At 52.5% G+C, this 25,063-nt stretch overlaps 1 long non-coding RNA gene across 4 annotated transcripts; it reads left to right on the forward strand.

The window, feature by feature from the left end:
• Positions 1 to 1,883: 1,883 nt before the first annotated feature.
• Positions 1,884 to 12,872, forward strand: LOC133350818 (uncharacterized). Of its 4 annotated transcripts, none has more exons than XR_009756109.1 (3): positions 1,884 to 1,938; positions 9,531 to 9,676; positions 12,572 to 12,872. It is a non-coding gene; the product is annotated as an uncharacterized LOC133350818 (long non-coding RNA). The 4 variants fall into 4 exon arrangements; XR_009756111.1 differs by having other exon boundaries at positions 1,921 to 1,938; positions 9,506 to 9,676; XR_009756108.1 differs by lacking the exon at positions 1,884 to 1,938 and adding an exon at positions 7,681 to 7,778.
• The last annotated feature ends 12,191 nt before the right edge of the window (positions 12,873 to 25,063 follow it).

Consider the following 25,063-nt stretch of genomic DNA (forward strand, 5'->3'; position numbering starts at 1 on the left):
AATGTTTCCAATATATACCCTTCGGCTTCTAGGCCAGAAAGCTGGCACAGTGGTAGTAATTGTGTCTTACAGCAAAAGCGATCGGTTTCGATTCCTGACTTGGGGCACATTTCTGCATGAAATTCATATTTTATCTCCCCTGTTAAGCATGGGTTGTTTTTCTCTCTTTAATTTTTGCTTTCTTCTAAAAGCTATAAGATATACATTGTAATGGGCACATACACGAGCTCTGGATATGCCAACCAGGGTACTGTAAGTCAGGAATGACATCCTTTACGGATGGGAACAGATCACAGATCTTGTGTAATGTACTGAATCGGACCTGGATCTTGTGTTTGTCTAGAATTTTGGAAATCTTTTTGGTAACGCCTGCTATGTATGGCAACGTAATGACTCCGATCAAAATCATTACGTTCCTTGCAGTCACGAAAACTTCAAATCTAGAATGTGACGATGTGTGACGACGGGGGGAAGGGGGGGTTGAGAAATGTGACGTCACATAAAAATGCACATCTTTAAACAAATATTTATTGAATGGAATTGTTATAACACTAACTTTGATACATTTTCATTATTAACTATTTGATTATTTAAATTTACTAAGGTCACCTTTTATTTATTCCATGAAGGAGCATTTTTCTTCTCCATGGGAGAATGGTTAGACGTTGATTTTCTGCTAAATTTCAGCTTTCTAACGCGTTCTTTTTAATACGTGTTTTCCCCTACATCAGAGCGCAGCGCCACATTAAATACGCACTACAATTACAAAAGTTTAAAGCAATTTGAAGCATGTTTTATTTTCAAAATGGAAATATGGTTTGGGGGGGGGGGAGCTTTGTGACATATTTGAGGGGGGTCTGACTTTTTGTGACACCGTGTGACGAGGGGGGGAGGGGGGGTAAAAAATCAGCCAAAATCGCGTGACGTCATTTATGGACGACCCCATTAACCGCCCCTCCATCTCTTTATATGCCCTTCAACTCTCTTAACTGCCCTCAACTCCTACAACTCACTCTTAACTTGCTCTTCCACCTCTTTTAACTGCCCTTCAACTCCGTGAACTCCCTTCTGCCCTTCAAATCCTTTACCCTTAACTGCAAATTAACTATCTAAACTGCACATCAACCCTCATAAACTCCCTTAACTGACTGCCTCGTGGCTATCCACTGATCACAATTCACGTCACAACCACGATCGCTGTAGGGGCTGGGGGGTCTCTTCACTCAGTGGTGCTGTCAGTGTTCAGTGTCACGAGTCGCAGGTCTTATCCCGTTAATTCCCTGTTTGTGGTACCACATTCTTGACCATGTAGCCCCCTAAATTAACCTATACACGAGACAATATCTTCTTAAGGATTTCCTTTCACTATACTACCCCTCATCATATTTAGGTTTCGACTCGGAACCCATTCACTTTTTGAATGAATTTGACTTACAAATAACGTACCATACAGCCTCTAAATTTCCTATACACGAGGCAAGAAAGGGTAAAACCTATTCTTATACTCTGATACTGGCAAGAAAGGTCCACGTCTGCATATGTTAGGCCCCACACTGGGGTGAAGTGATAAGCCAGTAGCAGACGTTACATGGGGATCAATGACAATAAAAACAAGAGCTGCAGGCCATTCCTACAATGGCTCGGCCCTACATTTTGAAATTACAACCTGAAAATCGATTGAAAAGTTGTATTATTCAATTGACATCCCTACGAAGAAAAATTAGCGATACTTTACAGTACAAATACTATAATAACAACGGTAAAAACATCTCACCTCGGATCAAACTGAGAGACGAGCATAGCCACGGATTTGAGACCCTGCTCCACTTCCGAGTGCGGTGGCGCGTGGTGGGGGCCTCTCTGAGCGCGTCTCGTGCTGATGACGTCATGCAGAGTGGTGATCATCGCAGAGACTGAGAGGGCGGAGTGAGTGGAGGGGTGAGTGAAGGGAGGGGGGGGGTGAAGGGGGGGTGAAGGAAGGGGGGTGAAGGCAGGGGGAGTGAGTGAAAGGGAGAGAGTGAAGGGAGGGGGGGTGAAGGGAGGGGGGGTGAAGGGAGGGGGGGTGAAGGAAGGGGGGTGAAGGCAGGGGGAGTGAGTGAAAGGGAGAGAGTGAAGGGAGGGGGGGTGAAGGGAGGGGGGGTGAAGGGAGGGGGGGTGAAGGCAGGGGGGTGAAGGCAGGGGGAGTGAGTGAAAGGGAGAGAGTGAAGGGAGGGGGGGTGAAGGGAGGGGGGGGGTTGAAGGGAGGGGGGGTGAAGGAAGGGGGGTGAAGGCAGGGGGAGTGAGTGAAAGGGAGAGAGTGAAGGGAGGGGGGGTGAAGGGAGGGGGGGTGAAGGGAGGGGGGGGGGGTGAAGGGAGGGGGGGGGGTGAAGGGAGGGGGGGGGTGAAGGGAGGGGGGGGGTGAAGGGAGGGGGGGGTGAAGGGAGGGGAGTGAAGGGAGGGGGGTGAAGGGAGGGGGGTGAAGGGAGGGGGGGGTGAAGGGGGGGTGAAGGAAGGGGGGTGAAGGCAGGGGGAGTGAGTGAAAGGGAGAGAGTGAAGGGAGGGGGGGGGTGAAGGGAGGGGGGGTGAAGGGAGGGGGGGTGAAGGAAGGGGGGTGAAGGCAGGGGGAGTGAGTGAAAGGGAGAGAGTGAAGGGAGGGGGGGTGAAGGGAGGGGGGGTGAAGGGAGGGGGGGGTGAAGGCAGGGGGGGTGAAGGCAGGGGGAGTGAGTGAAAGGGAGAGAGTGAAGGGAGGGGGGGTGAAGGGAGGGGGGGGGGTTGAAGGGAGGGGGGGTGAAGGAAGGGGGGTGAAGGCAGGGGGAGTGAGTGAAAGGGAGAGAGAGTGAAGGGAGGGGGGGTGAAGGGAGGGGGGGTGAAGGGAGGGGGGGGGGTGAAGGGAGGGGGGGGGGTGATGAGGGAGGGGGGGGGTGAAGGAGGGGGGGGGGTGAAGGGAGGGGGGGTGTGAAGGGAGGGGAGTGAAGGGAGGGGGTGAAGGGAGGGGGGTTGAAGGGAGGGGGGGGGTGAAGGGGGGGTGAAGGCAGGGGGGTGAAGGCAGGGGGAGTGAGTGAAAGGGAGAGAGTGAAGGGAGGGGGGTGAAGGGAGGGGGGGTGAAGGGAGGGGGGGTGAAGGAAGGGGGGTGAAGGCAGGGGGAGTGAGTGAAGGGAGAGAGTGAAGGGAGGGGGGGGTGAAGGAGGGGGGGTGAAGGGAGGGGGGGTGAAGGCAGGGGGGTGAAGGCAGGGGGAGTGAGTGAAAGGGAGAGAGTGAAGGGAGGGGGGGTGAAGGGAGGGGGGGGGTGAAGGGAGGGGGGGTGAAGGAAGGGGGGGTGAAGGCAGGGGGAGTGAGTGAAAGGGAGAGAGTGAAGGGAGGGGGGGTGAGGGAGGGGGGGGTGAAGGGCGGGGGGGGGTGAAGGGAGGGGGGGGGGTGAAGGGAGGGGGGGGTGATGTGAAGGGAGGGGGGGGGTGAAGGGAGGGGGGGGTGTGAAGGGAGGGGAGGTGAAGGGAGGAGGGGTTTGAAGGGAGGGGGGTGAAGGGAGGGGGGGGGGAAGGGGGGGTGAAGGAAGGGGGGTGAAGGCAGGGGGAGTGAGTGAAAGGAGAGAGTGAAGGGAGGGGGGGTGAAGGGAGGGGGGGTGAAGGGAGGGGGGGGGTGAAGGGAGGGGGGGTGAAGGGAGGGGGGGGGGTGAAGGGAGGGGGGGGTGAAGGGAGGGGGGGGGTGTGAAGGAGGGGAGTGAAGGGAGGGGGGTGAAGGGAGGGGGGGTGAAGGGAGGGGTGAGGTGAAGGGAGGGTGGGTGAGTGAAAGGGGGAAGTGAAGAGAGGGTGGATGAGTGAAGGGAGGGGGGATGAGTGAAGGGAGGGGGGATGAGTGAAGGGAGGGGGGATGAGTGAAGGGAGGGGGGGATGAGTGAAGGGAGGGGGGATGAGTGAAGGGAGGGGGGATGAGTGAAGGGAGGGGGGATGAGTGAAGGGAGGGGGGATGAGTGAAGGGAGGGGGGATGGGTGAAGGGAGGGGGGATGAGTGAAGGGAGGGGGGATGGGTGAAGGGAGGGGGGATGAGTGAAGGGAGGGGGGATGAGTGAAGGGAGGGGGGATGAGTGAAGGGAGGGGGGATGGGTGAAGGGAGGGGGGATGAGTGAAGGGAGGGGGGATGAGTGAAGGGAGGGGGGATGAGTGAAGGGAGGGGGATGAGTGAAGGGAGGGGGGATGGGTGAAGGGAGGGGGGATGAGTGAAGGGAGGGGGATGAGTGAAGGGAGGGGGGATGAGTGAAGGGAGGGGGGAGGGGAAGGGGGAAGGGGATGAGTGAGGGGGATGAGTGAAGGGAGGGGGCTGAGTGAAGGGAGGGGGGATGAGTGAAGGGAGGGGGGATGATGAAGGGGGGGGGATGAGTGAAGGGAGGGGGGATGAGTGAAGGGAGGGGGGGATGAGTGAAGGGAGGGGGGATGAGTGAAGGGAGGGGGGATGAGTGAAGGAGGGGGGATGAGTGAAGGGAGGGGGATGAGTGAAGGGAGGGGGGATGAGTGAAGGGAGGGGGGATGCGTGAAGGGAGGGGGGGATGGGTGAAGGGAGGGGGGATGGGTTGAAGGGAGGGGGGATGGGTGAAGGGAGGCGGGGATGAGTGAAGGGAGGGGGGGGAGTGAAGGGAGGGGGGGTGAGGGAGGGGGGTGAAGGAAGGGGGTGAAGGCAGGGAGGGAGTGAAGTGAAGGGGGAGAGTGAAGGGAGGGGGGGTTGAAGGAGGGGGGGGTGAAGGGAGGGGGGGGGTGTGAAGGGAGGGGGGGGTGAAGGGAGGGGGGGGGTGAAGGGAGGGGGGGGGTGAAGGGAGGGGGTGAAGGGAGGGGAGTGAAGGGGGGGGTGAAGGGGGGGGGTGAAGGGAGGGGGGGGGGAAGGGGGGGTGAAGGAGGGGGGGTGAAGGCAGGGGGAGTGGTGAAAGGGAGAGAGGAAGGGAGGGGGGGTGAAGGGAGGGGGGGGTGAAGGGAGGGGGGGGGTGAAGGGAGGGGGGGTGAAGGGAGGGGGGGGGGTGAAGGGAGGGGGGGTGAAGTGAGGGGGGGGGGTGTGAAGGGAGGGAGTGAAGGGAGGGGGTGAGTGAAGGGAGGGGGGGTGAAGGGAGGGGGTGAGTGAAGGGAGGGTGGGTGAGTGAAAGGGGGGAAGTGAAGAGAGGGGGATGAGTGAAGGGAGGGGGGGATGGGTGAAGGGAGGGGGGATGAGTGAAGGGAGGGGGGATGGGTGAAGGGAGGGGGATGAGTGAAGGGAGGGGGGATGAGTGAAGGGAGGGGGGATGAGTGAAGGGAGGGGGGATGAGTGAAGGGAGGGGGGATGGTGAAGGGAGGGGGGATGAGTGAAGGGAGGGGGGATGAGTGAAGGGAGGGGGGATGAGTGAAGGGAGGGGGGATGAGTGAAGGGAGGGGGGATGGGTGAAGGGAGGGGGGATGAGTGAAGGGAGGGGGATGGGTGAAGTGAGGGGCTGGTGAAGGGAGGGGGGATGGGTGAAGGGAGGGGGGATGAGTGAAGGGAGGGGGGATGGGTGAAGGGAGGGGGGATGGGTGAAGGGAGGGGGGGATGGAGTGAAGGGAGGGGGGATGAGTGAAGGGAGGGGGATGAGTTGAAGGGAGGGGGGATGAGTGAAGGGAGGGGGGATGAGTGAAGGGAGGGGGGATGAGTGAAGGGAGGGGGGAATGAGTGAAGGGAGGGGGGATGAGGTGAAGGGAGGGGGGATGGTGAAGGGAGGGGGGATGAGTGAAGGGAGGGGGGATGAGTGAAGGGAGGGGGATGAGTGAAGGGAGGGGGGATGAGTGAAGGGAGGGGGGATGAGTGAAGGGAGGGGGGATGAGTGAAGGGAGGGGGGATGAGTGAAGGGAGGGGGGATGAGTGAAGGGAGGGGGGATGAGTGAAGGGAGGGGGATGAGGTGAAGGGAGGGGGGATGAGTGAAGGGAGGGGGGCTGAGTGAAGGGAGGGGGATGAGTGAAGGGAGGGGCTGAGTGAAGGGAGGGGGGATGAGTGAAGGGAGGGGGGATGAGTGAAGGGAGGGGGGGATGGGTGAAGGGAGGGGGGGATGAGTGAAGGGAGGGGGGATGAGTGAAGGGAGGGGGGATGAGTGAAGGGAGGGGGGATGGGTGAAGGGAGGGGGGGATGGGTGAAGGGAGGGGGGATGAGTGAAGGGAGGGGGATGAGTGAAGGGAGGGGGGGATGAGTGAAGGGAGGGGGGATGGGTGAAGGGAGGGGGGATGAGTGAAGGGAGGGGGGATGAGTGAAGGGAGGGGGGATGAGTGAAGGGAGGGGGGATGGGTGAAGGGAGGGGGGATGAGTGAAGGGAGGGGGGATGAGTGAAGGGAGGGGGGATGGGTGAAGGGAGGGGGATGAGTGAAGGGAGGGGGGATGAGTGAAGGGAGGGGGGATGAGTGAAGGGAGGGGGGATGGGTGAAGGGAGGGGGGATGAGTGAAGGGAGGGGGGATGAGTGAAGGGAGGGGGGATGAGTGAAGGGAGGGGGGATGAGTGAAGGGAGGGGGATGAGTGAAGGGAGGGGGGATGGGTGAAGGGAGGGGGGATGGGTGAAGGAGGGGGGATGAGTGAAGGGAGGGGGGATGAGTGAAGAGAGGGGGGATGAGTGAAGGGAGGGGGGATGGGTGAAGGGAGGGGGGATGGGTGAAGGGAGGGGGGATGAGTGAAGGGAGGGGGGATGAGTGAAGGGAGGGGGGATGGGTGAAGGGAGGGGGGATGAGTGAAGGGAGGGGGGATGAGTGAAGGGAGGGGGGATGAGTGAAGGGAGGGGGGATGAGTGAAGGGAGGGGGGATGGGTGAAGGGAGGGGGGATGGGTGAAGGGAGGGGGGAGGAGTGAAGGGAGGGGGGATGAGTGAAGAGAGGGGGATGAGTGAAGGGAGGGGGGATGGGTGAAGGGAGGGGGGATGGGTGAAGGGAGGGGGGATGAGTGAAGGGAGGGGGGATGAGTGAAGGGAGGGGGGATGGAGTGAAGGGAGGGGGGATGAGTGAAGGGAGGGGGGATGAGTGAAGGGAGGGGGGATGAGTGAAGGGAGGGGGGATGAGTGAAGGGAGGGGGGATGAGTGAAGGGAGGGGGGATGAGTGAAGGGAGGGGGGATGAGTGAAGGGAGGGGGGATGAGTGAAGGGAGGGGGGATGGGTGAAGGGAGGGGGGATGAGTGAAGGGAGGGGGGATGAGTGAAGGGAGGGGGGATGAGTGAAGGGAGGGGGGATGAGTGAAAGGAGGGGGATGAGTGAAGGGAGGGGGGATGAGTGAAGGGAGGGGGGATGAGTGAAGGGAGGGGGGATGGGTGAAGGGAGGGGGGATGGGTGAAGGGAGGGGGGATGGGTGAAGGGAGGGGGGATGAGTGAAGGGAGGGGGGAAGGGTGAAGGGAGGGGGGGATGGGTGAAGGGAGGGGGATGGGTGAAGGGAGGGGGGATGGGTGAAGGGAGGGGGATGGGTGAAGGGAGGGGGGATGAGTGAAGGGAGGGGGGATGAGTGAAGGGAGGGGGGATGGGTGAAGGGAGGGGGGATGGGTGAAGGGAGGGGGGATGGGTGAAGGGAGGGGGGATGGGTGAAGGGAGGGGGGATGGGTGAAGGGAGGGGGGATGAGTGAAGGGAGGGGGGATGGGTGAAGGGAGGGGGGATGAGTGAAGGGAGGGGGGATGAGTGAAGGGAGGGGGGGAAGTTGAGTGAAGGGAGGGGTGAGTGAAGGGAGGGGGCGTGAGTGGGGTACAGATATGTAGTGACATCGGGAGGGTCGTGGCGTGCGATGTTCCTACGTCGCGGACAGCACAGGGTGGGTTGCTGTGTCGTGCCGGCTTAGGCCTCGGCAAGGTAAGGTAATTTACCCTTTTTACCGGATAAAAGGGTAAAGGTGTCGACATGCCAAGGGGTAAGGTAAAGGGTAAGGTAAAGGGTAAGGTAAAGGTAACTCGGAAGAATTACACGTTAGGGTAAAGGTGGCGCGAAGTATTACCTGGTAAATACGGTACCTTGTTTACCGCTTAAAGCTCCGTGGCACAGTCCGTGGCATACATTTAATACATAATATTAAAACAAACTTGATTAAAAACACGTTTTTATAACAGGACCCTGCGGGGTGGGCTGGTAGGAACGAATAACCAAAGAATATAAACATAATGTATTATTACACTTGTTTAGCCAGGAAAGCCCCACTGAGTCTAAAGGGTTTTGTAGGGTCCTGCCAAGTGTTTGCAGTAGGGGGCGATGTTGCTACACCTAATCGGACGATACGAAGGGAGAGTTTGAGGCCTAGTTCTAGCCTTTAGGCCTAGCTGTAGGCTTTAGGCCGCTGTGAGTTAATTTTTAATTTAAATGTTTTGATTATTTATGTAAAAGCTTTAAATTTAAATGTTTCTATTTAAAAACATTAGGGAATGTAACATTGTTAAACATTAACTCCCTTGCACACACGCGGGGGTACGATACGAAGGGAGAGTTTGAGGCCTAGTTCTAGGCTTTAGGCCTAGCTGTAGGCTTTAGGCCGCTGTGAGTTAAATTTTAATTTAAATGTTTTAATTAAAAGCTATCTCAGGGAATTATAAGGGAATGTTACACTTGTTTAGCCAGGAAAGCCTAATTAGTTTAAATGTTTTAATTAAAAGCTATCTCAGGGAATTATAAGGGAATGTTACACTTGTTTAGCCAGGAAAGCATCACTGAGTCTAAAGGTTTTTGTAGGGTCCTGCCAAGTGTTTGCAGTAGGGGGCGATGTTGCTACACGGACGGACGGACAGACGGACGGACGATATAATCTATTGTAGGCTGGTTCACTTCGTTCCTACCAGTAAAATGTACTAGTGTAGTGAGTTCAAGGAGACGTAGACTACGTAGTCGGAGGCACACTTATTCAACCAAAGAGCAGAACACAATACTTGAAGGGGTAACGGCCCCTTCACCCGTCTAACAGGGAGACACCCTTAGAGCTAGCCCGGCTAGTCTGCTCCCAGGTCCTCCACTAGAGAGCTAGGGGAGGCTAGCTGATCCAGCTCTGGCCAAGCTAGGATTTCGGCACCCTTAGCCAACCAGACTGGCTCTTACAAGAGCATCGGCTCTGGGCTCTCAGGGCCGCGCCGCTGGCTTGCCTTGGTCGGTCCTTAGAAGGACAGCGAGCTAGGGGAGTCCCAGGGCCTATCCTGCTGGTCTTCGCTCTTCGCTGGTTAAGCTGTAATACTCGACCCCGAGCACACCGGCTCCCCGCCTTATATAGCAATTCCCCCCCGAGGGGTGGGGCTGTGGGGGATCACAGCGCCGTCACAGTCCCCCAGGGCTAACCGTTGTGGATGTGGATGTAGGCACCCTTACGCGTGCGGGCGCAAACACCCCTTGTGTGTTTGTTTGCCCTCCCGTAACACCCCTACACTAGTAATGGCAGAACTCCACGACTCCAGGAAGTGGCCCCGAGGCTTGCTACAACGTAAGGGACCGTGGCCAATTACAGCCAAAGTCAGTTGAGCGTGAACAATTAGACCCATCGCAGGGGTCGAGTGTCGAATGTGTTCGATGAGCCGGGGTGTGTGCCCGCTGAGGTTGGTCCTCAGCGGAGCGATTCTTTTCCGCCCCCAGGTGCTGCGCGACTGACGTCTCCCGAACAGCCGCGCATGCCGGCTCTGCGGGCTTCAAGCACGGAGGACCCGTCGGCTCGGCCTACTGCTCTTCATGAGGAGCCGGGTTCGGCGGAACAATGGCACATTCCCCCTGGGACCTCCAGGGTGAGCGAGCCCACCTCCCCTGGGGGCCCGGCATCACAGACTCGCTCCCCTTGCACACACGCTCCCACGATGTCAGTTGCTTATTGTGCTCCTTGAGTCGTAGCGGTCATTGGCTGATCTGGGCCATAATTGAGCTCACGAGCGTCGTTACACGTTGAAGGTGGGAGGTGTGGTTGTGGAGGAGATCCCGTGGTTCACGGGTGCTGTATCAAGTAAATGAGAGATTCCAAGAGATACTACCCCGTATATATACTGGTTGAGGGGGGGGGGGTAGACCAGGACAGGCCCCCTTTTTATTATTATGGTAAGGTGCAGCTTGAGACTACGGCTATTCTACATAACAAAGAACTGAGCCTTTATTATGGTAAGGTGCGGCTTGAGACTACGGATAGTCTACAAAACAAAGGACTGAGCCTTTGTTATGTAGACTGGCTGAGAGGGGGGGGGGGGGGTGCCAGAGTTGTTAAAGTGCAACTGCTGCTAATGAGACCGAGTCTCTGCCATGGAGATGGTAAAAGTGTAGTGGTGATAACTACTCGCTGTTCGCAAGCTGTGAGAGAGCAGTTGGTAAACAAGGTTTTCCCGCTCAATCAAACAGTTAGGGTCAAATAGGGGTGAGGTAGGATCCAAACGCCAGATTGGGAAGGACCAATCGGCGGGGTCCAAGAGGTGGCCGGGGATTGGTTAACTCGGCGACGAACAGGTATAAAAGCCGGAGCGCTGAGAGCTCTGGTTAGTTCTGCTACACGAAGACCCCAGTCGGCTAAAGACAGCTAGGACCCTGGACCAAGCCTTCTAGCCCTTGTCAGGGCTGGGGCTCAGTGTAACCAGTGGTCAGGGGAGATAGGTCCTGGATAGGACCCTGGCTCCCAGCCTTCCCGCCCTTGTGAGGGCAAAGGTCTCGAGCGACCAGAGGTCGGGGACCCGCCGGACCACCGGCGGGTCAGTGTGCCTCCCCTAGGTCCCAGCTGGAGGACGCTAGGCTAGCGGGGGAGATAGCCGGCAAGTCCGGAGTCTGTAGCTCCTCAGGATAACGGGTAAGGGGACCGTATACCCCTTGTGTTAGGTGTAGTAAGTATTGGTGAATAAAAGCGTGTGGCCTCTAAGAAGTCTATCTTCTTCAAGAACGTTACAAAAGCACAAAAGCAGGTCAGGAAGAAACAGCCTCCTGCTATGTTGCTTGGTGGGTAAAACTTATAGCAGGAAACCAGTGTGTGAAAAAAGAAGCTAAACATGGTAAAACAAAACTGGCTGTCTATCAGTAACCTGTACAGTAACTCAAGAATAGTTGTCTGTCAAATAAGATGGTCCAAATATGTGTAGTTAAATCTTCTTTGCATGGTTAATCACATCTTTCCAATGATTACTCAGTTTGTACCCATCATCACGGTTGAAATTATGTCCGTGTTTGTATATTTGTATGGCTTCGTGTACAAACCTTTGATGGTAGCCAGGAGGTTTGCAGAGTACCTTGGTCTCGGAAAAGACAATTTCATGAGAGCCCACAGAGTTGTAGCAATGATCGGCAACGGCTGAAGAATCAGTTCTGCCATGTTTCAGATCTGACTTGTGCTCGCGGACACGATCAGAGACATGACGTTTCGTTTCTCCAATGTAGCAATCACCACAACTGCAACTCAGTTTGTAGAATCCAGGGTACTGTAAGTCAGGAACGACATCCTTCACAGATGGAATCAGATCACGGATTTTATGCACTGTACTGAATCGGACTTGGATCTTATGTTTGTTTAGAATGTTGGAGATCTTTTTGGTCATGCCTGCTATGTATGGCAACGTGATAGTTTTGATCGGAGTTTCATGTGGCTGTTTTTGTATGGTGGGAGAAACAGCTTGGCGGATGGTGCGGTCAGAGTATCCGTTCATCCTGAGGGCCCGATGTACATGTCTTAATTCACTGGCCATGTGGTGTTGGTCAGAAATGCCATGAGCTCTGTGGTATAGCGTTTTGATGAGAGAATTATTTTGAGATGGGTGGTGGTGGGAATCCGGTTTCAAGTAGGAATCTGTGTGGGTGGCTTGCCTGTAGACAGAATGTCCCAAGGATCCGTCAGGTCTCCTCTCAAACAGAATATCTAAGAATGGTAGTTTACCATCTTTCTCCACTTCCATGGTGAATCTGATGGATGGGTGTCTGGAATTGATGTGGTCCAAGAAGTGGTTCAATGCTGGGAGGCCATGTGGCCAAATGACATGGATTGAATTCGGATGTACCTGTGCTGGTTAGACATTGCCTCACCAACACTTATTTTACCTGGAATGGCACCTTCTACAAACAGAATGAGGGCACCCCTATGGGCTCCCCCTTGTCACCAGTGATAGCCAACATGTTCATGGAAAAGTTTGAATCAGACGCCAGCCAGACATCCACCCTGTGTCCTTCCCTGTGGAAGACGTATGTGGATGACACTATAAGTTTTACCCACCAAACAACATAGCAGGAGGCTGTTTCTTCCTGACCTGCTTTTGTGCTTTTACCATCTACATGGCAGAGGCTCGGTCTCATTAGCAGCAGTTGCACTTTAACAACTCTGGCACCCCCCCCCCCCCCCACCTCTCAGCCAGTCTACATAACAAAGGCTCAGTCCTTTGTTATGTAGACTAGTCGTAGTCTCAAGCCGCACCTTACCATAATAATAAAAAGGGGGCCTGTCCTGGCCCATCCCCCCCCCCCAACCAGTATATATACGGGGTAGTATCTCTTGGAAACTCTCATTTACTTGATACAGCAAGCGTGCTGTGACGGTTCCACCTGAAGACGGAAGCTTGTGTTGCCTCCGAAAAGTTGTGATTTTTATTTTATTTTACTTTTATTAATTTTAATTTTTTACCTACGTGACTTTACCGAAATAACCTAAGAATATGACTCTCTTGAAGGTGGGCAAGGCCAAGGGTGGGGCCAGCCATGACCCGGGAGCATAAAAGCGGGGTCCCCACATGGACCGGGATTCAGCGTTGCTACCGTCATTTGAAGATCTACGTTTTACGTCGAAGAAGAGTCTCCAACACATGGATCCGGACCCGAGCCGGAGTCCAGCCCATTGTAGCTAACTCCCAGTGTGTTAGTGTAGTTTAGCCGGGTGGTCCACCACCCAAGGCTATTCCACCACCCGAGGCTGTTATCTGGTAAGGGGGCAGCTACCCCTTTGTGTATTACGTGTTGGTGTAATAAATGTGTTGCCTCTAATAAGTACGTCTGCGACTCAGTTGAACCCACTACACAAGTCCCCAAACACTGACACGCCCTATCACGTACCTCGCAGCTATACTCACGGCGTCGCAAAGACGTTGTGAGAGTCGGAGGGAGGATGACGAAAAAACTTTGCCTATCACTGCCTCGTAGCAGCATTCGCTGGCATCACACAGATGCTGCGAGCGGCTCCAGGAGACAGGATGGCAGGGGGGGGGGGTCTTGGCGACCAAGCTGTTGAAGATGAGATCCGTTTTAAACGTTTTTGCCTCCCCTTTTTATGCCCCTCCACTTCAAAAATCCAGGGTGATGTTATCCTACGCAGCCAATCGTGTGCCTACCTGTTTCAATTGTTTTTCTTCCCTTGCATGGAGCGTTACCTGTACTCATTCATTCCTGAATCTGGAAGGGCGTCCGGCTGGCGAATATACACCCAGCCAGTGTGCATTCGGTCTGTGGCGCTGGAATCCCCCGACCTCATTATCTGCTCTGCTCGCTTAATATTTCACCCCAGCCCCCTCCCCGATGTCATGCATGACTCATTGCGACTGGCCCGGTGAACTTTTGTGCGCCCATACAATTTTAAGCCAATTTCGGGGCACCGCAATGTCACTTGGGAAACCTCGGGACTTCCCTCCTAGGGGCCCTTCGGATGAAAACCCGTTATGCCAGGCAATCCCCTACTGGGACACTACGTGTGTGTGCTGCATGTGTGTGTGTGCTCAGAGTGGGGGCTAGGGGGGAGTCGCGGCGCTTGCGGAGTTGCTCTGCGGCCACGGCACCACATAGCCCCCCGAGGTACCCATCCCCGTCCCTGTCCCGGGCTTGACTGGAGCACCTCGCCTGGGTCGCTCCAACCAGGTAGCGCCGCGGCGTGCGTGGAACCCACCCAGCCCTTGTTGCTGGTTTCGTGGGTGGTGGCTCAGCTTTTTAAGGCCCCTGCGGTGGTCTCTGTCTCCATTCCAGAGGCGCCTCCTGCCCTTTGGCATCTGCTGGCTGGGGAACAAACTCAGGGGCAGATGGGTTTAGGTGCCGCCGCGCCCGTTGCCTCCTTGCCAGGCCGGAGTCGGCTGGGAACTTGGGCCTAGTGGGGCCCTTGTATGGTGTGAAGCCATCGGGTATGGGGGCATGGGGGGTGTGGGGGTTCCGGGGTTTCAGGGTACCTGAAGGGCGGGCGCTTCCCCCGCCGGGGCCTCCCTCCAGGGTTTTAATCGGCGAATGTTAACCACCGTTTCTCGACCCCATTCCCCGCCCTAGATCAGTACCGTCCAGGGGGAGATCTGCCACCACGGTTCAGGGTCCTCGCCAATAGGTGGTCAGCTTCCCCACCTGTCCGGCCCCTATGTGCGGGGTATGCAGCCATACCTTAGAGCTCGTCGAGTAGAAGAGGGGCTCTACATGGGGACAGGCGCCCTGCTCTTGCCGCTGATGCGCGGCCTTCCCCTGTTGATAGGCCCAGCCACGAGACCCTCGCAGGCTCCCCATCAGGTGCTCCACGGGCTGGCTCCCTTCCTCCGGTTGTGGTGGAAGAACACCGAACAACAGGTCTGCCGGTAGGCGAGACTTACGATCAAACATCATTAGGAACGGGGTCTATCCCGTAGATGTGTGTACCGTGGTGGTATAGGCGAACAGTGCGTAGGGGAGGTATTCATCCCATTCCTGCTGATTGGCGGCCACCCTACATTTGAGCTTTCTGGCCAAGGTCTGGTTCATGTGCTCCACCATACCATTCGCAGTGGGGTGGTATGCCGTGGTTCGGGGCCACTGCCTGTCGGCAGCACCCCCTCCGTGAAGCACGGGCAGGCCTCCTCAGCCCATATCTCGGAGCACACCGCAGGTCATCTCGACAACACGTCCGTGTTTGTGTGCATTCGTCCAGCCCTGTACTCGATCTGCAGGTTATATTCCTGCAGTTGCGTCAGCCACCGGGCCATCTGCCCCCGTGGTTCCTTAAAAGTTAGGAGGACCTGCAGAGAATAATGGTCAGTGCGCACGAGACATTTCCGGCCATACAGATACGGCCGGAACTGTTTGCACGTTAAAATTACGACATACAATTCCTGACGGGACACAAAATAGTTCAGTTTGGCTCCACTCAGGGTCCGGCTGGCGTATGTGATGACCTGCTCTGCCCCATCCTGCACCTGTGACAACACAGCACCCAACCCACTGCTGCAGGCATTGGTGGTCAGGATAATATCTGTGGAAAAGTCAGGGAAAGCCAGGGTGGAGGTATGGGTGAGGTGGTCTTTGAGGGTGGTGAAGGCCGTCTGGCAGGCCTCCGTCCAATGGTAAGGGTTCTTAGGGGAAGTGAGTTGGGTTAGGGGACGTGCAATCTCGCTGAATTCCTTCACAAATCGACGATAATAAGTGGTTAGCCCAAAAGATGACTTTATCTCCATCAGGTTCCTCGGCCGCAGCCACGTACCTTTTCCGAGTTGGTACGTACCCCTGCCTTGCTGACGCGGTATCCGAGGTACCCCACCTCGCGCTGCACAATATAACACTTACGCGGTTTGAGCTTGAGAAGGCAGCAGTGTTCAGACAGGGACCTACTGAACACTATCACGTCATCCAGATAAATCAGGCACTGTTCCCACTGCAAGCTCTTCCATCAACCGCTGGAACGTCGCAGGCGCGTTAATGAGTCCGAACGGAAGCACTCGGAACTCGAACAGTCCCATCGGAGTGGTAAATGCGGTCTTCGGCCGATCCTCCTCTGCCATCTCCACCTGCCAGTACCGGACGCGAGATCTAGGGTGCAGAAATACCATGCCCCCACGAGGCTGTCAAAGGTCTCATCGATGTGGGGGGTGGGGAAGGCGTCACTGAGGATAACCGCGTTCAGATTTCGATAATCAACGCAGAACCGGGTCAACCCATACTTTTTCATCACCAGCACAACCGGGGCAAACCAAGGGCTCGCTGAGGGCTGGATTATGTAATCAAGGAGCATATCCGTGACCGCCTCTTTAATCTGGGCCCGTTTGGGTGTGCCCACTCGGTATGCAGGGAGTTTAATAGGTTGGGCTGCATATGTGTCAATGTGGTGGTTGACGAGGTCTGTCCAGTTAACATCCGAATCGTACTCACTAAACACGTCGGCGTACTCCCGTAGTAACCCGAGCAGCTGATCGGCCTCCACCTTGGTTAAATTCGCCCAGGGTACCTGTAGTGCGTCAAGCAGGAAGATGACCTCCGCTCTGGGAATCAGGCTGACCCGCCACGTCAGGTCCTGGTTGTCCTCGGGGCGGCAGGGGTCCTCAGTTCAGAGGGTGAGCACCGAGCTGCTAGAGTGGTGTGCGTGCAGGGGGTATACTGTGGCTACCGTGGTGTGCCATTACAGTGTTACTGGGGTACTGTGGGGGTTAAAAACTCACATAAACAGCCAGCCCCCCTCAGCGTTTACCAACGTGGCCGACCCTCCAACCCCGGACCGTACCGCTAACTCCAGGTGAGGAGTCAACATTATCTCACCCGATGGCCGGTGAAAGGGGTCGGTGGGGGCCTTTGCTACCGGCAACAGCATCTTCGCGAGGGGGCCGACGCCTGGATAGCAGCCACGGACTTGAAGCAGGGGCGACTTGGTGCCTGTCCAAAGAATGGAATCTGCTCCCCGCTGCCCTCCATGGTGGCGCATCGCTGGCGGGACTGCACGTTGAGCCCCAACTTTTACAGGTCAGTACCTGCAATACACTCGTGGCATAACACACTCGACACATAAAACTCCTGGGTACACACATTGTGTCCGAGGTGGACCTCAAGGGTGACCATCCCCAGAAGTCCCATCCCAGCTCCACTTGCAGTGTACAGCGTGCGATCCGTGGCATGTCGGTGGCCCACGTCAACGCCGACCACGCTACAGTGTGTTGCACTCACGAGTGAGGCTACCTCCCCCGTATCCAGCAGAATCCGGGTACACCGCCCATTCACCTGCCCTTCTACCAGTGACGTGGCCCCCATTATTTCTGCCATTGGCTCCTGCAGCCAGTCGCCCGCAGTCACCGCGTTGTTGGGTGTTGTTGCCGATATCTGCGTGGGGTCACTCGCTCGCCATTATCATTACAGTTTATTTGTGTTGAAGAAGTGAGGCTGGGGGGGGGGAAGTAGGCGGGGCTAGAAGTGGGCAGCTGGGGACACGGGGGAAAGTAACTCGGAAAAATAGACTCGTACCCGGCAGGTATGTAATGAGTGGCTCCGACACGGTAAAAGACTTGAAGTTGTTTATTAATACATTTTCGGTACAGACTTGTTTCTCTCTCTCTCACTGTGGATGTCCACCCGCTTGGGTGGCTATGCTGCCCCACGCTGCGTGGCGCTCACTAACACACCCGCTGGCTGACGGCGTGCTAGGGAGCGGCTGAGCAGCTGGAGGTCGAGCCGCCATGTGGCAGGTGGAGACGGCGGGGCAGGGGAGACGGCGGGGCAGCAGCAACGGGGAGCTCTTCTTGATCTTCGAACACCAACCCCTAACGTTGCTGCGCCCCCGGCTTATATTCACTCCCCGGAGGCTAAGCCCCGCCTCTGGCCACGCCCCTCCTGGAACCTTCGGGAACATTCCAGAGGCTTCCCTGGTGGATCCGCCCCATCACCTTTCACCCAGCTGTAATGCCCACTATAGATAAACATAGCCTGTATAAAGTAATATACCCCCCACAATAATCCAGGAGATGGCACACTCTTATTACATCACCCCCCACCGCCCCCCCCCCCCCGTGATAAATTAATTCCTCAGTTTCATCCTTAAGTTAATTAATTAACTGATCTTCCTCCAGGAGTCGCCTGTCTAAAGACCAGAAGCTGTTCTTAATCTCATCCGTGTTTAATTGGATTACCACCAGTGCATGGTCAAAGAATTGCATATCTAAAATATTTGCCTTGGTGAGGTGTGGTAATAAAGGTCTGGAGATGAGAAAGTAATCAATTCTGGAAAGTGTATTGTGTGCTCTGAAGATGTGAGTGAAATTATTTTTCGTTGGATAGAGGGTCCAGGAGTCCATCAGTTGATGTTGGGAGATGATTTCCGGTAGTAGTAATCTTTGGGAACCGTTCGAGTCCATCCAGGTCGAATGTGACTTGTCTCGGAGAGGGTCCTGGGCTAGGTTTCAGTTATCTCCCACAATAATTTCCCCTGTTCTTGAATTGATCGGTGGGGGGTTACATTCAGAAGCATAATTTATTTTCTATGGAGCTTTCCTGCAAGGAACACATACCTCCCCTGGGGGTCCAATGTTATCTTTTGTGAGGTCACATTTTTTTATTCATCAGGATAACCACACCCCTACTGCCTGTCACGTAAGAGGCATGAAACACCTGGCCTACCCAGTCCCTTCTGAGTTTGTTTCGCTTCCATTTTAGGAACGTACGTTTCCTGTAGAAATGCAATGTCAGCCTTGAATTTGTTCAAGAAAGATTACGTTCAGTTTAACCACTGAAGGGGATTCTGCCACGGTCACCTGAGGCCAGGCGAGTGGGACTGATGGTGTAGCACGAGGCATTATCCTAAAAAGCGGTCTCAGGACATGGAGAGAGACCTTCGTTGATGGCCATCCCTGTGAGGGAAGTGAGAATACGGTGGGAGGAAAAAACAACGGAATAACAAACGGGGTCCCTCTCAGAAAAAAACCCCATGGGCTCAACTCCGACCCCTCACCAGAAAATATGCCTCGGCTTCTGGTGAGACCCGAATGCAATGCATAGGACCGGAGTTTATACAGGTAGGAACAATAGTTCCACACTGCCCACCAGGGCAGACGAGGGCCCGGAAGTGGCTATATTAATGTGAGAGATTAGCATGTAACTATAGAAAAGGAGAAGAGCGGCCTCCTTTTGAGGAGGCCGCCCTCGTCTAGGAGGCCGCTCTCCTAGCTTACTTTGACATGATAATTTCTCACATTAACATCATGCTAATCCATCACATTAACATAGTCACTTCCGTGCCCTCGTCGAGGAGGCCGTTCTCCTATCTTACAGTTTTATGCTAATTTCTCACATTAACATCACTAGCTCCAGCCACTTCTTTATAACCCTTGAGCTACACCCATTTCAAATCTTTTAAAACAGTCTGCCTCAGCAGCAGACCATGCTTTCCCACCTGATGATGGACGCTTGTGTTGCACCCGAAACGTCGTGATTTATTTTATACCTACGTGACTTTACCGAAAGAACCAAAGAGTATGGATGAATGCAGTCACGAAAGCTTCAAATCAAGATATATATACCAACTAAACAATGCCCCTCTTTCTTAAATGAATTTTCAGAATTGCTGTCGATTATCAGCACAAAGTATAATAACATTATCGTAGGTTATTTTAATCTGCACATAGACAACGTGGTCATTTCCAAAGCCCAGGAGTTTATGAAGTTTTGAGTTCCATGGATTATATTCAACACTCTAGTTATTACTCGGGGTCTAATAATAATTGATGTATTCTCCATTGTTGATGTGGCTCTTTCTGACCATTACTGTTTTTTCTCTGCATTGGTGTTCACGACACGGTGTAATAGTGAGCGCGTTGTTAAGAAAGTTGCATTACCTCTGGAGTAGCTAAGAATTTAATGAAATGTATTAATGATATATTCCCACCTATTCTACCCTGCTCCTGTGATGATTTAGTGAATAATCTAAATACCAATCGATGCTATAGCACCAGCCCAGCCAAAAAAATAATACCTGTACAGCCAAAAAAAAGTCTCCATGCAGAAATTAGAATATAAATGACCTTAAGAGAATATTCTTTGGTTCTTTTGGTAAAGTCAGGTAGATCGAAAAAGAATAAAAATTATACAAATAAAAAACAAAAACACTAATCTAGACTGTAGCCTTGTTCTAAATCGGAGTGTACTGGCAGTCTATAATGCAGGATGTAGCCTGGTTATTAAGCTGGGTGAGTGTACTGGCAGTTAACCTTAAGAGAAACTGTAGAAAGGCTGAACAGAAATGTAGAAAGACGAAATTACCTCCACTATCACCTCCTAATGGAGAATCTCACTACATGTAATAATGCAATTAGAAATGCCTGATGGGCTCATTTTCTAAATTGGTTGACGACAATCAAAACAATCTAGAGTGCTTTTCTCAACTATTGACAGCCTTGTTAATCCAGCCCTAAAATCCACTCTGACCTCATCTCCATATCTAAATGTGAAGAATTTCAGCACACTTTAGAGACAAGATAACAACAGCCAGAGTGGGTTTCAACCAAGTTACACATGACAGTGCCCCCTCTATATGAAACCACTGAGCTCCTTTTCTGCAGTTAACTGAGAGATGGCCAGGAAATAAGTAATGCACCTTAATCCTATTCCCACCACCTTTTTTTTTAAACTGTTTTTAATTATGTGTCAGAGGAAGTGCTAGCTATTCTGAATCATGTCATGCTTACGGGCATTTTCCCCCATGGCACTTAAAACCACCATGGTAAAACCCCTTCTTAAGAAAAGTAATCTGGATTCCGAAATGCTTAACAATTTCAGGCCGATTTCTATTATTAATTTTTAAAGTGCAATTCTTAAGAAACTGGTTTTTAACCGACTCAATATTGACCTAAATGGCAACTGTATATTTGAAAATTTCTTGTCAGGTTTTCGTCCCCTCCATAGCACTGAGACGGCTCTAAAGTCGTTAATGATCTAAGAATGCACACTGCTGATAACGAGCTTTCTGTCCTTGTACTCTTATACCTGAGTGCAGCGTTTGATAAAGTTGATCACAGAATTCACATTGATAGACTGCAGAAGTGGTTTGGCCTCTCTTGTACAGTAGTTAATTGGTTTAGGACCTATCTTACCAGTAGAGATTTTGTTTCTCTTGATCTTTCCTCCTCCAATATGAACATCACATGTGGCATTCCGCAAGGCTCCATTCTGGGCTCTATTTTATTCAGTCTTTATATGCTGCCACTGGGGAATGTCATCAGGAGGCATGGGACTTGATTTGCATACCTATGCTGATGACACACAACTGTACATTTCAGTATTACCTAATGATGTCAGTCCCATCGATAACCTGATTAAGTTCATTGAGGATATCAACATGTGGATGTCACAATTTTTGCAGCTAAACAAAGACAAAACTGAGGTGCTGGTAATTGGAGAAAAAGCCCAGAGAAAAACGGCTCACAAATGTAAGCACGCTGACACAAAATGCCAAGACCAGGTTAAAAACTTCGGTGTGTTTTTTGACCCGGATTTGAACTTTGAAGCCCACACAGCAGAGACCAGAAACCAGCCACTAGCAAGAGGGCCTGATTCACTGCTGAAGTGTGGAGGAACCACACCCAGGGCTGCATGTCTCAAGCAGTGAAGCCCCAGAAACTGAGTGCTGTACCTGGGGCTACGTGTGCTGAGAGGTGTGGGTGCATCTTCTTGGTTCTTTCGGTAAAGTCACGTAGAAGGGAAGTAATAAAATAATAAAAATAAAACATAATAAAATTATTCTCACGACGTTTCGGCCACAACGTCCTCAGGTGAAAACCAGGTCTGTCGAGGCGACAGCGTCTGAATGAAACAGCACACGCGCTTGGAGCATGTATATAAGCTGGGTTGGAAGGGGGGAAGAAAGGGGGGAGCCTTGAAAAAAGAATATGCATATCAAGAGGAATTTAGCATATTTATGGGAAATGCAGGTGTGTAATTAGTACTGCATATGCCCGTGCATTATGCAGGATTAGCAGCATCAAAGGGAGGGGGATAAGGGAAATGCAGGTATGTGATATGGGAAATGCAGGTATGTGAATAGTTTATTTATGCCAGTGCATTATGCAGGATTAGCAGCATCAAAGGGAGGGGATAGGGGTAGCATTAATGAAGGGAAGGAGTGTTAATAGTATGTAGCTGCAGTAACTAAAACCACCATGTAAACAACTAAAGTATAAACTACATATTATCATCTGTATACTAAATATACTCTACAATAAGCTGAGTTACTAACAGTAAGTAATACATTACAATTCTACGTCGTAAAATATATATATATGCTTCCATCTAAACTTTATTCTCTTACGCCACACGAGTCTACACCGTACTATATACTGCCATAGACAAACCCAACATTAAATTATATACTGTATTGCTATAAACCACTCTATACCTTGTACATTGTAATATTACACTATTATTCTACCCACCTTAATGTATATCACACTGCTGTATATTCACTATACAATTACGATACTATATATTACTTTGTACATTGTATTAAGCATATAAATGTTATACTATTTGTTATTATACACTGTACCATTGACCGTCGTGTGAAAGATACTAAGAGGAAGAGTAGTGGGAGAAAACTTGCAGCAGAGCAAAGAATCCATTCCCTGCGGAGAATACAATGCCGGTGAGTGGAACGCGGTCTCAAAGTCACCGTAAACGTGAACACAATCAGTTAAGATCCGAAATGGTTTATTACGTCCTTCCAATGATTGCTAAGCCGGAATCTATCTTCTCGGTTGTGGGTGCAGTCCAGTGACGTACGGTGAGGTCAATGGCTGGGGAGGCACTGACTAGTGTCAGAGCCAGATTCACAGAGGGGGGCGTGGTCTCACTGACGGGGCGTGTCCTCATTGAGGGGGCGTGTCCTCACTGAGGGGGCGTGTTAGAAATGTCTCCCTCAGTGAGGCAGATGTGATAGCTGCCTCCCCTGGTGCTTTTTCATTGCAGTTTCATGACGAGACCAGCGAGCCTAAATATATTTATACACATACGTGAAATAAGTTACCTGGAGTATGGGAGGACATTAAATGAAGGGGTCTACAAAAATTACATTGGTGACATACTGAGATAGTAACAGGCATGCGCTTATTGCCCGCGCTCCATCCAGTTACTGAGGGGTTGCGCAATCAGAGGGGAGGCTGAGCTCGTCGCTGCCTCACCTCTCGTCTCTTCCTGTATTTGCAGTGGAGCTCCGCAAATTTGGCGATTTTGACTATAAAGAAATTACATTTATAACAGATCAGTGGAAAAATCTTAATATTTATTTTAAATGAGTATTCTTTTTTTTACTTTTCGTAACAGCTATTTTCATTGGAGTATGACTGGTGAGGCTCTGCCTCCCCTGACCGCACGTCCCTGGTGCAGTCTCGACTGCTGGAGTGAGGTGGGGGCGACACGCCACACCCATGGCCACAAGGAGGGCTCTATCAACTATTGGAGTGCAGAGAGACCACTTCAAGAGCTGAGTGATTAGTGTCGACTGTTGGAGTGCGGGGACTCGCCACTCCAAGAACGAGGACACGAATAGCTACAAGGACTTACTTACCCTTCAGCTTTCATGTGAGGGCAACTATTTCGAATCGTTACACTAAGAAAGCAATAGTCAAACTGCAACTCATTCAGAATTCTGCAGCACGAGTGATGACCAAGATCAGGAGAGCACCCATTACACCTTTTAAAAAGTCTCTACACTGGCTGCCTGTCAGCTTTAGAATTGATTTCAAGATTATTTGATTTTTTTTGTCACTAAATGGACTGGCACCTGAATACGTCTGACATGTTTTTAAGGTATGAACCTCGTAGATCCCTCGAGTCCTCTGGCACTGGTCTCTTGGTTATGCCAAAGGCCAGGACCAAGACCTATGGCGAGGCAGCCTTTAGCTTCGATGGTCCTCGCCTTTGGAAAAGCTTGCCTGAGGATTTGAGGGAATCTAAATCGGTGAATATTTTTTAACGAAATCTTAAACATACCTTTTTTAGATTGTCTTTTAATTGGAATGCTTTGTTTATTATGCATTTTATTACACTTTTAGTTCATTAGAATATGCCTTTTTACGTATCATTCTTATTGTCGTTTACATTGTGTCAGTTCCTTCATTTAGTCCTGTAAAGCATTTTGTATTTCATTCTTTGCATGAATTGTGCGAAATAATTGTAGTGGAGTAACACGCGTGGGGTTTTGCAGTGTGCATGCACGTGAGCCGCAGACATTGAAGTCACGCCAGGACAAACAGGTGCGGTGTGAGAGCAATCCAGAGACGACCAATTAGAATGCATAGTGGTGATTGGCTGGCTGCAAATGCAGACACGGTGTAGGCGCCTCGGGAGTCTGCAGATTGAGGCATAGCCTAGTGCAGGGGTCGGCAACCTACGGCTCCGGAGCCGCATGCGGCTCTTTACGGGCTGCTTCTTGACGATGAGTACGTATGTACTCAGATGCATTGCGGCTCTTGAAATACTGAATTTTGTACCGAATTGGAAAGAAATGGCTCTTCTTGTTATTTTGGTTGCCGACCACTGGCCTAGTGCGACAGGCGACGGGAGGACACCAGCTTAATTAGGGCGTTTAATGAGCAGGATAAATACGGAACATGTGAGGCGGAAGGTTGAGTTGGTTGGAGCAAGAAAAGAGCGAACACAAGAGAAGTCCAGGGCCCCGTTCTCGACACCTCGTCCTCTCCAGCGGTGATGGCTGAACACACACTGGAGGCAAGTGCGAGGTTGGAGAGGCGAGGGTAGGAAGGCTAGGCTAGCAGTAGAGAAGCTAGCGGAATCCTAAGTGTGCGAAGACTAGCAGTAGAGAAGCTAGCAGAGTATATAGCGAGAGGCTAGCAGTAGAGAAGCTAGCAAAGTGTATCGTAATAGGCTAACAGTGAAGAGGCTAGCAGAGTGTACGGTGGGAAGCTACCAGAGTATGTAGTGATAGGCTAGCAGTGGATAGGCTAGCAAAGTGAGAGAGTGGAGCGAGCGGAGCGTGGCAGACAGGCTAACAGCGGAGAGGCCAGCAAAGAGCCAGCAGGCTCGCAGCGGAGAGGTAAACAGAGTGAGACAGGCTAGCAGCGGGAGAGGCTATCAAAATGAGAGAGAGCAGGCTATCGGTGGAGAAGCAGGGAGAGCGTAGCGAGCGGAGCGAAGCAGGCGAGCAGCGCACGTGGGAGAGTTGTGATGGAGTTACGTGGTGTTGAACGCGAGGCATTCTGTTCGAATAAAAGTGACAACAGGAGAAAAAAAAGTTGTCCGCGTGAAATAACAGCACTACATTTGGTGTCGAAGTGGTAAAAGAACTACGCAACCATGTCAAAGAAAGCGGCTAAAAGAAAGAACTTACCCGTCGACTCTTCCGGTGTCTGGTGTAATTGGTGATGGATCTCTTGCTTGATGTTTTTGTCAAGTGGCCCTTTTTGTTGTCTCCACTAGTTTGGAGGCTATAGAGTTGGGCAGGACCTTGCAGTCAGGTATTCTGT

The sequence above is a fragment of the Lethenteron reissneri genome, chromosome 4, assembly GCF_015708825.2.
Source record: "Lethenteron reissneri isolate LAM-NWPU_2019-01 chromosome 4, ASM1570882v1, whole genome shotgun sequence".
In the NCBI taxonomy this organism is placed as follows: Eukaryota; Metazoa; Chordata; class Hyperoartia; order Petromyzontiformes; family Petromyzontidae; genus Lethenteron; species Lethenteron reissneri.